This window comes from Lithobates pipiens, unplaced genomic scaffold (genome assembly GCF_037356315.1).
Source record: "Lithobates pipiens isolate NorthernLeopardFrog02 unplaced genomic scaffold, aLitPip1_a1.2 Scaffold_13, whole genome shotgun sequence".
Taxonomy (NCBI): domain Eukaryota; kingdom Metazoa; phylum Chordata; class Amphibia; order Anura; family Ranidae; genus Lithobates; species Lithobates pipiens.
Genome location: NW_027507718.1, coordinates 375,876,148 through 375,890,665, shown reverse-complemented (window position 1 = coordinate 375,890,665; position 14,518 = coordinate 375,876,148). Strand labels below are relative to the sequence as shown.

General features: G+C 42.4%; 1 long non-coding RNA gene across 1 annotated transcript; it reads right to left on the bottom strand.

Annotated features, from left to right (window-relative positions):
• Positions 1 to 9,228: 9,228 nt before the first annotated feature.
• Positions 9,229 to 12,820, bottom strand: LOC143975169 (uncharacterized). The gene is made up of 3 exons (XR_013272335.1): positions 10,050 to 12,820; positions 9,597 to 9,741; positions 9,229 to 9,498 (listed from the first exon to the last, which is right to left on the bottom strand). It is a non-coding gene; the product is annotated as an uncharacterized LOC143975169 (long non-coding RNA).
• Positions 12,821 to 14,518: the final 1,698 nt, after the last annotated feature.

Sequence of the window (14,518 nt, the reverse complement as noted above, 5' to 3'; positions counted from 1 at the left end):
AACAAAGAGGTGTATACCTGCTCTATGCAATGGAATTTTACAGAGCATAAGAAATGTCACAATGTGGTTAAGATGGCTGCAAAACTTATGAAAAAAGTGCGGAAATCTTTTGAGGAACCCTCATATAAATACAGTATATACACACACAGCACACACACTGACAAACACATGTCTGCACTAAAAAAAATATAACAAATAGCAGCTCTTGTTATTACACAAGGATAGAAATCTCCCAACAGACAGTCACAGAATGATAAAAACATATGTATCCACCAACACACAGTCTAATAGGGGATACATATGTTGTTTTGGAGGTTTTTGTTTTCATGATATGGTTGTTTAAAGGGTATATCTAGCATTTTTTCATATATTGTTTTTGCGGTTTAGGTAGATAAATATTGAATTTTGCATATATATTTAGCATTAAACCCAAAACATACATTTATTGTGTGTTTATGTAGTGCTACCCCCTTAGGAGCCGCTGGATGATGCTTGTCCTCTGGTGCTGCCTGGATCTTGCAAACTCCTCAACCCCTCTGACACTCTAGGTTCAGACACAGTCATACCAACAAGGTTCACCAAACCAGTTACCAATATTACCCAGCACAGAGTAAGAAACCAAAATGGATACATGATTTTAATAACCACAGTTGTGTTGAGTACCTTAAGAATGGCTCAAGTTAACTCTTGGGGGGTTGTAAAGGATTTACAGCCCTGCAATTTAAAGAGCAGCAGCCTCCAATCATCGTCGTTAATGTCCCTGGGCTGAGAGAGTGAGCCGGCCAGAAGAAGTCAAATATATAAGCTATCCCTTAATCCTGTCTAGTTCTGCTTAAGGGAATTTGTAGTTCTGAAGGGGTTCTAAAATGCTGTAAATCTTGACTGTGAGACTACAAGTCCCAAGATCCTCTGCTCTGTCCAAGAAGAATATCTCTCCTCCTCTTTAGGCAGGAAGTGATTAGATCTAGGTCCTGAGCATTAGGAGGGAATAAGCTAGCCTATGGCTCTGTTTGTTTATGTCCTCTTAATGTCATCTTGCAGTAGCCACCACCTGGCTACATTTAAATTGAATTTATTATTTAAAATGCAGCTTACCATTTCTTAGATGTGATGGTTGATTTTTTTTTTCTTTTTTAGGCATTCTATTCTTTAGTATACCTAGTGATTTAGCCAATAAATCAGTTGTTTTTCAACAGAACAAGATGTCTTGAAGATATGGAAGTTAGAGAGTTTAGAGTTAGAAAAACCATTTAAGGACTGCTGACAATGATCTGCTTTTACTTATGTAAAACCTTTATCCCAAAAGGAACAAAACTGTTTCTGTAACTGCTTAAAAAGCAGTTTTGCCAGTGTATCAAACTCTGCTATTGCATCTAACATTACCCTCCCCCCAGACTCACATTGCTGCTTTCCAAGGGTGTATCTGTTGCTCCTTCATCCAAAGTAAAGGCACTCTAATTCAGAAGGTGTGTTACTGGCTGGATCACCAATGCTGCACTCTATTTCTGTAACCCCCTTTTTCTAAACAAGGGCTACTGTTTAAAGTTTTTTTTTTAACTTACTGGATTCTTACTGCATTCAGCAATGTGCATGAGAACTTAGGCTCTTTCGAATCTCTCACTCCTCATTGGCTCAGAAAATAGCAGCAGGAGCCATTGGCTACTGCTGCCGTCAATCAAATCCAATGAGGAGGGAGCAAGGGACAGTGCCGAGTCCTGCTCTGTGTGTCTTATGGACACACAGAATAGGGATGAGAAATTAGCATGCACTAGTGCCCCCATAGCAAGCGGCTTGCTATGGGAGCACTAGGTGTGTGGGTGGAGCCAGGTGTGCCAACAGGGGAACCGGGAACAGGAAGAGCACAGGGCAGGTAACTATGACATGTTTGTTATTAACCACCTCAATACAGTGCACTTACACCCCCTTCCTGACCAGACCAATTTTCAGCTTTCAGCGCTCTCACAGTTTGAATGACAATTACTCAGTCATCCTACACTGTATCCATATGAAACTTGCGTCCTTTTTTCCACACAAATAGAGCTTTCTTTTAGTGGTATTTAATCACTAGTGGTTTTTTTTATTTTTTTGTGCTATAAATAAAATAAAATGTAAATTTTGTGAAAAAAATTATTTTTCTTTGTTTCTATCATAAATTTTTGCTAATTAGTAATTTTTCTTCATAAATTTGGGCCAAAATTTATACTGCTACATATCTTTGGTAAAGATAACCCACATTAGTGTATATTATTTGGTCTTTGTGAAAGTTATAGAGTCTACAAACTATGTTGCCAATCACTGAAAATGTATCACATCTGATCAGGCCTTCAATACATCAGGTGTATCTTAATTCTTGAGACACTAACAAGTCAGAAAAGTACAAATACCCCCAAATGACCCATTTTCAGAAAGTAGACATTCCAAGGTATTAAGTAAGTAGCATGGTGAGTTTTTTTAAGTTGTCATTTTTTCCCACAATTCTTTGAAAAATTAAGATTTTGTTTTATTATTTTTTTTTACAAAATTGTCATATTATCAGGTTATTTCTCAAACACAGCATATGCATACAACAAATTACACCCCAAAATACATTCTGCTACTCTTCCCGAGTATGGCGATACCACATATGTGAGACTTTTACACAGCCTGGCCACATACAGAGCACCAACATTGAAGTAGTACCTTCAGACGTTCTACGAGCAAAAATGATGCATCTCATTTCTCAACCACCTATTACACTTTTGAAGGCCCTGGAGTACCAGAACAATGGAATTTCCCATAAAATGACCCTATTTTGGAAAGCAAACACCCCAACGTATAATCTGTGAGGCATAATGAGTCATTTGAACGGTTAATTTTTTTCCAGAAGTTTTTAGAAAATGTGGAAAAAAATGAAAACGCATTTTTTTTTTTTACACAAAGTTGTCAATTTATAAGCTATTTCTAACACATGGCATGTATATAGCAAAAATTACACCCCAAAACACATTCTGCTACTCCTCCCAAGTATGGCGATACCACATGTGTAGGACTTTTACACAGCCTGGTCACATAGAGAGGCCTAACATTGAAGTAGTACCTTCAGGCGTTCTAGGAGCATAAATGACACATCTCATTTCATTTCTACCTATCACACTTTTGAAGGTCCTGGAGCACCAGGACAGTGCAATTACCCACAAAATGACCCCATCTTGGAAAGCAAACACCCCAACGTATATATTCTATGAGGCATGGGCTGCAAATAGGTACTTGGGTACTCTAAAGGGGCTGCAGACAGGTACTCTGATGGGCTGGTGACAGGTACTTGAGTACTCTGATGGCCCGGTGACAGGTACTTGAGTACTCTGATGGCCTGGTGACAGATACTCGGGTACTCTGATGGCCTGGTGACAGGTACTCGGGTACTCTGATGGCCTGGTGACTGGTATTTGGGTACTCTGAAGGGCGGTGATAGGTACTCAGGTACTCATATGGACTGTGACAGGTACTCGGGTACTCAGATGGGCTGGGACAGGTACTCAGATGAACTGTGACAGGTACTCGGGTACTCAGCTGGGCTGTGACAGGTACTCGGGTACTCTGATGGGCCGTGACAGGTACTCTGGTACTCAGATGCTCTGTGACAGGTACTCGGGTACTCTGATGGTCTGGGACAGGTACTCGGGTACTCTGATGGACTATGACAGGTACTCGAGTACTCTGATGGACTGTGACAGGTACTTGGGTACTCTGATGGGCTGTGACAGGTACTCGGGTACTCTGATGGACTGTGACAGGTACTCGGGTACTCTAATGGGCTGTGACAGGTACTCGGGTACTCTGATGGACTGTGACAGGTACTCGGGTACTCAGATGGGCTGTGACAGGTACTCTGATGGACTGTGAGTGACAGGTACTATGAGGGGTGGTGACAGGTCCTCTTTATTGGGGGGGCAATCAGTGTGATTGGTGTACACTGTAAGTGGTAACGAGATGTTACAGCAATCTCCTCCTCACACGTGATCGGTGTGTGAGGAGGAGAACCCGGTAACATCTCGTTACCGCGGTTTGTTTACATTTTAGTGATCAGCTGTGAAACGATCACAGCCGATCACGTGGGTAACAGCCGGCCAATGGCTGTTTACCAGCGTCGGTGATGAGCAGTGTTCCTGGGAGCACGCCGCCACCAACGTGCACGCGCAGCGCGCTCACGTGCCGTGCACGGTGGGGGTGTGACCATCTGTGATCAGCAGTGACTTCATCACGGCCGATCACGTGGTAAACAGCCATACCCAATGGCTGTTCACCCCCTTCGGTGGCGAGCGGTGTCTCCGTGACACGCTGCCACGGAAGAAACGGGGATGCGCGTGCACGATCGCGTGCATTCCCTGTTTAAACGGGAGGACGTCATATGACGCCCTCCCGCCACAATAGGTGCACTGCCTGGCCGTTATTTGACAGCCGGCGGTCGGGAACTAGCTAAAGAAGAAAAAAAAAAACCTGTAGTATTACTTCAAATTGTGGTTTTAGCTGGATGGTAGTTGGTCCAGATTGTAATGTTTTTACCTGATCTTTCTCTAAGATTCAGTTGGAGGTAACAAGAGAGCTGGAAATCAGGATGTCTTAGGAGGAGTGAAGTGGACGATTTGGGTGCGCTCACAATCAAAAGAGGTTAATCTAAATATCTCCAACTAAGGTTTCTTAATGGGATATGGGAAAAGTTTATTCAGGTACCGTCTTAGAGCCACAGCTTTTACTAAACTCCACCCTGTTGCTTTCCTGATGTGGGTAGCTATTAAGAGACTGATGTAGAGTATTGTGCACATTTAAAAGAGGACCCTTGAACTATATTTTTTTCTCTTTTTGTTATTTTGGGAAAAAGCCTCTAAGAAAATTTGAGCAACAAAGTGCAGTCGGGTTTGACTAAATTCTAAAAGTTTTTTGGCAACCATTGTTTAATTCTCTCCTTTTTTTAATTTTTTTTTGTACCCGACTTTAGTGATAGTGATCCAGTTCACCTGTTGATCACTAATATGGGAGAGGAGTTACTTATTTTTATTCTTTTGTTCCTCTTTATTTTAAATTTTTTGCTAAGTTGCTGCGGTAACAGCGGCAATGTATTATTTTTCAAGGCACTTTGTAATAATTTTTCAGGACAGTTATATATTGTTCGTTTGTTTTTTTGAAAACTGCCAGTTTATTGAATTTCCAATTTTTAACAAAGATACAGAAAAAAGAACATTAAGGTACAGTTAATGAAAGTAGGCAGTCACAAGCTACATTACTCCGTATGGCGGGTGGCATATACCAAACGAGCCGCCTATACTTCTATTCAGTGGCTTGGGCACATAGTCCCAACTCTCTGGGTCCATTAATTTTATAACAGAAACATAATATACGACAATACACCAACTCAAACATTACACCACTACCGATGTACATTTACAGCGGGGATTCAATTCCTGCGTTTTTCCACTGGCCTAGTTAGTAATCATTCATGTGACTTATGTTAAGATGAGTGAGGAGAAAGAGGGAAAATGGGAGAGGAAGATAAAGACACGTAGAATCCCGTGGAGCCCTAGGACAGGAGAAAAAGTTACAGAGTAGGTAAAGAGAGAGGAGGAATGTAAAGGACGTCCAACCCCACGCCCCCGCAGCCCCGTCAGTTAGGAATGGGGGCCTCCATCCTATCCCAAAGGTCCCATACCTTGTTATGTTTGTCGAGAGTGTTATTTAAGGAAGCTGTGAGATATTCCATTCGCCTGACGTCTCTGATTCTGGTATGCAACTCGACCAATGAGGGGGTTTCCCTTTTTTTCCAATTTAGAGCTATTAAGCATTGCCCGGCCATCAGCACTTGAGCTAGTAGTTTTTGGGAGGATCGTGAGAATGAGGTAGGCCCAGTAGAAATAGTTTGGGGTCTAATGGTATTTGTATCTCAAAAACGGTTTGTAATAAGGCCTGGACGGTTTCCCAATAGGGGACGACTTGTGGACACGTCCAGTAAATATGGAACAGCGTTCCTACTGCACTACGGCAACGCCAGCAGCGGAAGTCAGCGGAGGGGTATATAGAATGGAGTAGTTCCGGGGTTTGATACCAATGGAGCATAACCTTATATTGGTTTTCCTTATATAAGGTGCATATGGAGCTTTTAGCTGCACGCGGCCACATCTGCTGCCATGTCTTCAAAGGTATGGTCTCCCCCAGATCTCTCTCCCATTTATCCATATAAGTGTCCCGTCAAAGAGGAGTCTGCTATCAGAATTTGGTAGGTGTGTGAGATCAAGCCCTTTGGGGACGAGCCCTCCAGGCATACTTTCTCAAACTCTGTTAAAGGGGAGAATTGTAGGGTTGGCGTAAAAGACTGTGCAAAGTGGCAGATTTGCAGGTAGCTATAGAATGCTTGTCTAGGTAAGTCATAAGAATATTTTAATTCCTGGAATGATCTAAGTGTCCTAGTATCTACCAACTGGCCAAAGCAGAATAGGCCTCTATGAAACCAGTGTTGGGAAATTCGTGATGTCAGACTATCTGGGACAGTGGGAGTAAACAAAAAGGAGGTGGCCAGGGAGGCTGTGGAGGTCAGCGGATACACCTTTTTGGCGCGGTGCCACAATGTGTGGACGAGCGCTATTGGTCCCAGTGATTGGTATTTACTAAGACTGACAGCCGTACTCCATAACATGGAGTTAGGATGCGTTGGGGCCAACCACAACTTCTCTATTTGAGTCCAACGGTTATAGGCGTGTAGCGTACTCCAAGAAGCTATTGGACGGAGTTGGGCTGCTAACTAATATTTGACTATATTGGGGAAGGCAAGTCCCCCTTGGTTCTGGGGGGGCAAATAATACAGACTTGGCTAACCGGTGCATCCCATAGTTCCAAAAGAACTTTATAAGATCACCTTGGAGCGTCTGAAGGTGCGCTGGTGGGATTGGGATGGAGAGTGTCTCATAAAGGTAGAGAAGTCTGGGAAGGATTGCCATCTTAATGGTTGCTAACCGGCCAAAGAGGGACAACTTTAAAGATTTCCATTTGGTTAGGACACCCTAATATCCGCAAATAGCTGGGGGAAGTTAGCTTTATATAGAGTCTCATAGGTCAGTGTGAGATGTACTCCCAGGTATTTTAGAGAGGATGACTTCCATGAATAGTTAAATTGTTTGTTTGTTTTTATGAATGCAGATTCAATGTTCTTTGACATCTGGGTTGAAGTAGCATTAAACCTGTATGTGTTCTTTTTTTTATTTTTTTGCTTATTTTATTTTTTCCTCTTCTTTCTTGTTCCTACTTTCTTTATTTCATATTCTTATCTTTAATTACTTTAAGTGATGTTACCAGTCCATTAGCTGATACTGTTCTTCTATATCTTTAAAAGTAAATGTATTAGTCTTCTGGAACTCTTGTTTGAATAGCAGAGATGAGCTGTAAATTGGAAGGCTTTACTGTTTCTGCCTGACTTAATGTAATTCTACCTCCTGCTTTAACCTGAGCCCCGCGAGCAGGTGTGGTGAACCCAGGGACCTTGCAATAGCAGGCACTGTTGACTATCCCTACCATCAAGGGCCATGGATGATACTGGCTGTTGCCTGGACTCTGTTCCCTGTGGGTAGCCCACTTTACTCATCCACATTACACCCCTTATAAGTATTAAGTCTCAATGGCCAACCCGCTGTACCTGCCTGGCATTCCTCCACTATCTGTACACTGACATTCTCCCTCTTTTTGTTGTTTTTTTGTATTCATGCATGACTGTCCGGAGGCCCGCCCAACCACCACCGGAAGACAACTAAGTCATCTCTTGAGACAAGAGCAACACATAAGACTCTCCTGAACTGTCCTTCACCATGCTGAAAAGTGCTGTCTCGTGGTCCGATCCAATCAGAGCAACCATTACACGGTCTTACCAAGTTACAGGACCAGTTATGCCAGGATCCCACCATCAATGTTGGAGTTCCGCTCTTCCAAGGCAGAGTGGCGATGAAACATTGCAGTACAAACACTCATGGTTTGGATGTGCAGTCTCAAGGGCACCAAGATTTCTTTGCTGTCTCAAGCCTACATGGAGGAGTTGAGACGTGTTCAAGAAAGGAAAAGGAGCCCGTGGTGGTGGTGGGGGAAGGGTTGGGACTTCTGGGCTGTTGTGGGTGGGTACAAAATCACTGAAGGAGGATATAAGTTCAAGAATGAACTTCAGGGGGAACTGTGGTGGAGATTTTGAAATATAATATTTATAGCAAGGAGCTTAAAGGAAACCATTCTGAAGACTTTCTAATTACATTTCCATGCCCCGTTTTATGTATATATATATATATATATATATATATATATATATATATATATATATATATATATATATATATAGGAATGTATGACTTAATATTTTCAGGTTTATGTGGGCAGATGTTTTTACTGGAAGATATCAGGATAAGATTACCTTTTAGAAATACAGAAATGTCTCCTATCTCATGGGAACCATTGAAAGTCCCCAGGTGTTAGGTGAATTCCCCTTTTGTGTTACCAATCATCTTTGCAGACATTGAGGCTCCATCTCCCCAGGGGATATTAACATGCTAATGTCGGAACTGTTTGGCTGAAGGATCAAAGAAGGTGGTTCATTAATTAATATACTGAGTGGCACCGGAAGTTCAGACCTGAAACATGGACATTTCAGGTGCTCCAAAATTAGCAAATCAGAGTGTGAGCCAACTAGAACTAATCGGTATTTAGACTTCATAATCAGCCAATCAGAGCCAATGGGTGCGCACCATTTTCTGATTGGCCGAGAATGCATATAAAATAGGGCGAGAGTTAGCTGATGGCCTGTTCAGTTCCAGACCATCGGGGCGACAGGATGTCCGTGTAATGTATACTTGTATCTTAAACTTATTTCTATCTCTAACCTATTTCTTCCCTAGGACTTGTCTCGATATATTGATAAACCTATTGAAAGTGTATGTCTATTGTAACCATATGGCCTAAATTATCTTTGCAGCCTAAGCAACACTGTACCTGTACCATCACTTGAGATATATGATAAGTTCTAATCATTCTAAAGTTTCTTTTCTGTATAAATAAATGTAATTGTTTTTTTTTTTCACACTGTTATCGTTCATTTTTATTCTTATATAGACAAAGGTTTAATCACTTATTTCTTGTATTATTAATCATTTAAGTGAGATATAAATATAGCCATAACATTTCTTACTATTGCCATTGGGTTTTGCCGGTACCACTGGCAATAGAACAGGATTTCCCAAACAAGATTGAATTATATAAAAATAGAAGAAAGGGAAAAGGGATTTTTACAGTGCTGGTATATTGAAAGTACAGCAATAAGAAAAATTAGAACATAAAACAATTAGTTTTATTATCAATTATTAAAATTTGCACATTTGCAATCATTGCATAGTTACAAAATAGCAGAAAAACCGATCCACATAATACAGAGGGTGAAAAAAAGCTTGCAGTCATCTATCCCGACATGTTTCACAACAGCTTCCTCAGGGGATATGCAAGCTAATAACAGATAATAACAGAAGCAAATTACAATTAATATAATTATCCAGGCTTATTGATACATTCAGTATAGAAAGACAGCTTAATAATTTTATTACCACATCTAGATCCTCATGGGGGCTTACCCTCCCTTCAAATCCACCGTCCAATGAAAAGACGCCTCTCAAGATGTAAAAGGTGTACAGGACTACCCTTCCAGCCGGTGGAGCGAAACGGCTTAAGAGGGCATAGGCGGGAACCAGTCTGGGCGGTAACAAAAAATATACAATAAAAATCTTAAAGATATTCCCAAAATACAAAATATTTTTGAACGCCCAAATTAATACAGGGAAAAACTGGGGGGGGGGGGGGGCACCAAGGAGCCTCTAATACTCAGGTCATCTTAGATGACCCTAACAATTAAGGAAAGTTTAAATCATAACAATTACGGTGAAGGTCAAAGTACACCTTAAATAACAGGTAATAATATGTTGAGAGTTAGGAGCACCCCTTGAAGTAGCGAGTATTAGTTAGGTAAAAATATAAGGTATTTGATCCATATTTATACTTACTATTGTTAAAGATAGTATAGAACTGGGAATAGGCAATAAACCAGTCAGGTAACAGGGGTAAAAAGATTTCCAGATTATAAAGAATCACTGCAGCAGTACACAATAGCGCTTTTAGGCTGAACTCTCAATTCGTCGAGTGCCTACAAATATGTAAGGAAAAGATACTTTTTACTTTGTGAAGATCGCAATAAATCAAGATCTAGAGCATATGGAGTCTATATTTGTTACTTACATGCAGCGTTCGATAGTGTCTGGGATAAGCCTAGCGTATCCGCCAGTACCTTCCCCCTAATGGCGCCCAGCTTATAAGCTACCGCCCATCGAGCCGGAGTCTGACGTCATCGGCTCGATGCGGACATTTTAGGCGGCACTGCGTATGTCCAGGAGAGGGGGGAGGACAGGGCGGACTACGTTTCCCAGTGAACACAGTGAGCCTTACGTAAACCACGATCAATGCTCGCTGGTTACCAGGGGAACGTTTATGGTTTAACGTTTACAGGTCCGACCCGTCACTTCCCCACACATGATAGTCTCCCGGAGCATAGAGCAGAGTATCGCCATACCAACGGGCGCCTCAATGGGAAAATTCCCAATTCAATAGGCGCCCTGGGTGTCCCTATGACCTCCTATATAAGGACCTATACATATTATTTTATATATGGGCATCTTGGAAGCCATATTGTTCATCTGTTAGACCTTATCGCATATTCTCCCAGGTCGTACATTATGAGAGTCCTAGACAACAAAAACTAGATAAGGACTGGCCATGGTGGCAGAATCTGTATAATGAGATTGATGACTCATGTCTCAACTAGAAGAATGAATAGAAACTTAAAAAAAAAATTCTCATTACTGGAAAAAAGAAATAGGGGCTTATTTAAAGTTGCCTTATGAACAAGTATTATTGATTGTAAGTAACTGCATTAGCAATAATTTATATTGTATTATTATTACATTATATGGAGCAGTTATATGCATACTTAATTGAATAATTTCCCATATGTTGGTTAATGTACTTTTATAATATTCAACATATATTCATTATATTTTGTTTGATTTTACCCATTGAAATATATTAATATATATTTTTAGTATGAGGGATTCATGTTTAAAATACTATGAATGAGAGTAAATGTACAGAATTAATATCAGTGAAACTATTATATGTGAAATAACCATTGTATTTTGAAAACCAATTACCGCTCTCTAAGGAATTTGGAGGAAAAGTAATTGCCATTGTTAGACTTTCTTAAAGCAATATATTCTACGAACTAGAAGTCTGACACACCGCCATAGAATAGATTATCCTATTATATTTACGGTTTTAAGGTTTAAGTCAAAGGTTATTTGAAGTGATATTTTTACAGAAAGTTCCAAAATGATTTTTACTCTAATACTGCCCCCTTTAGGTAGTTGTGTCATGGGTACATAGTAAATAATACGTAATTTCATGACATTGATTACGTGGAAAACACATCCACGCCTACTTTCTTTGGAGGATAAGAGTGTGAAGAAAGATTGAGAGAGAGGAGAATGGAAAAAATGAAGGAAGGGACGAAATGTCCATCGGGACAAAAAGCTGACCTCTCTCGGACAAGAGATTTTGGGATTTCTGGTAAAATATGCATTTCTATTTATCTGTAGGAAATGAATCAGACATACATATAACTAAACCATTTAGTTTTAGTAGTATACACACGTAGCAGATTATCCGCCGTACTTTTGAAATGAACGGACTCTCCCACACACGCAAAGGAAAGTCCGCTTATTTTGAGAGTGTCTCCAGATAGCCGGGACCAACGAAGGAGGCATCGCTGGCCCCGTCACCTGGTATGGACTTAAAGGGGAATCCCTACGCCGAAAAATGCGTGGGGGGTCCCCCCTAGGTCCATATCAGACCCTTATCCGAGCACGCTACCCAGCCGGCCAGGAAAGGGGGGCCTCAATATGGAGGGTGTGAGAAGACCTCCGAAGACGGAAGAAGGCCCCCGGAGCTGTGCAATAAACTATTTTAACCCTTGTGTGTTGTGTTTTTTTTTTACTTTTTTTCACAGGTGAATGGGTAGGGGTACATTGCATCCTCTGGGACTGTGACATCATAATGGGTGGGGACATCATCTGGTGATGTCCCTATATAAGTTGCCGCATGCCGCGTCCCTGCCATTGTGACCGGAGACAGTGACGAGGCAACATCTCCAGAAGAGAAGACGGCGACAAAAGACCGGGCCACCGCTTGTAAAATAGCTAGAAGAAGGCGCGGGGGCCCGGCAAGAAGAACCGAAGAGGGGGACAAGACCCCCGAAGTCAGAAGAAAAGGGCGGCGGTGAAGAAGAAAGCCGGGCTCCTCCGCCAGTGAAAGAGCTAGCAAAAGAGCAGAAGATAGCAGAGGAGTCCGGCGAGAAGACCCCCGAAGATGGAAGAAGACCCCCGGAGCTGTGCAATAAACTATATTAACCCTTGTGTGTTGTGTTTTTTTTTTTACTTTTTTTCACAGGTGAATGGGTAGGGGTACATTGTACCCCATATTCATTCACATAGGGTGGGGGGCCGGGATCTGGGGACCCCCTTATTAAAGGGGGCTCACGGATTCCGATAAGCCCCCCACCTGCAGACCCTGACAACCAATGGCCAGGGTTGTCGGGAAAAGGCCCTTGTCCTCATCAACATGGGGACAAGGTGCTTTGGGGTGGGGTGGGCGCGCGGCCGGGCCTCCGCTTTCTTCCTTTAGCTCTTTTACTAGCGGTGGTCCGGTCTTCTGTCATCGCCGCCTCTTCTTCCGACTTCAGGGGTCTTGTCCCCCTCTTCGGTTCTTCTTGCCGGGCCTCCATGCCTTCTTCCAGCTCTTTTACTAGTGGTGGCCCGGTCTTCTATTGCTGCCTTCTCTTCTTCTTGTTCTTGTTCTTCCTCCTCCTTGAGATGTTGACTCGACGCTCTCTCCAGCCACAATGAGAGGAACGTGGCGACTTATATAGGGACATCGCCGGGTGATGTCCCCGCCCCTTATGATGTCACAGTCCCAGAGGATGCTGGGACTGTGACATCATAATGGGCGGGGACATCACCCGGTGTTGTCCCTATATAAGTTGCCGTACACCGTGTCCCTGTCATTGCGGCCAGAGAGAGCGTCGAGTCAACATCTCAAGGAGGAGGAACAAGAAGAGAAGGTGGCGATAGAAGTCCGCTTGTGTGTGGGCAGGTCCGCTCGTTCAGAAAGTCCGGCGGACCTCCGCTTCAAAGTCCGGCGGTTCATCCACCGGGCTAAGTCCGCCGGACAGTCTGATCATGTGTACGTGGCATTACAGTCACAACTAGATGCAAACTTGCTGCAGAGCATGATTGGTGAAGCATTACATATTACATTACATGGCATAGGCTACAGGAAGTACACCATTCTGCCCTCCTATTGAGTTTGAAAGGTGTTCTTTGCATGCTATGAAAGTAATAGAATACAGAGAACACAAATAAAGGCAAATATAATGAATGTATCTGATTCTATGCAGCAGAGCAGTGGAGTGCATTAGTTCAGTAGTTTGCTCTCAACAATTCTATTTGTAAATTAAGGTGTAAGCATAGATTATTGGTATGGGCACTTTCACAGTGAGGCGCTGTGGTGGCGGCGGCGGCAGTAAAGCTTTTTAGCGGATCTTTACCATCATTTTTCGGCCGCTAGCAGGGTGCTTTTAACTTCACGCTAGTGGCCAAAAAAGGGTTAAAAGCACCTGCAAAGCGCTGCTGTAGCAACGGCGCTGCCCATTGATTTCAGTGGGCAGGGACGCTTTAGGAGTGGGGTATATTTTTTAATGTCCTGTCAGTGCACCACTCCAGGGCTTTCACACAGGAGTGACAGGAGAGGCACTTTGCAGCTCTCGTTTTAGCGCTATAGCGCCTCAGTGTGAAGGTAGCATATTCGATTTTAAAGGGAATCAACTGTCCTGCTAGCACATATTTTACATGCAAGACTTAGCCTAGATAAGCAATATCAATTGCCATCCTGCAGAGAAGATCAATGAATACCTGTGCCCACAGAGGGGGTCTTCAGAAGACCATGCTGCTCTCAGCAGTAGGTACAGGATTTAATGTATCCTGTACCCAGCATGTAGGAAGAGACTTCAGCAACAGTAATTCGGTGCATACCTTATACTCTCATTTTAAAGCTTCCAGCATGTATTTAGGAGATCTGTGCTGGAAAGAGGGATAGTAGTGGAAAGTTTGCTCCAGTGATGGGCGACATCAAGATCCTGTCTTTGGAATTAATGTAGCTCTGCTCAGGTCAGTATCCTGGTTTAAAATATTCCCAGTGTCTGGTTTAGATCAGCTTATGCTCTGCTGCATCTTGCTGCTATAATCTTGACACTTGTGATTCCATTCATTATTTGCTGCTACTGGAACTCAAAATTACATTCTATATACGCAGTGTATCAGGTCCAGGAAAATGTCTTATTTATCATGATTTTACTCCTCGTCACTTT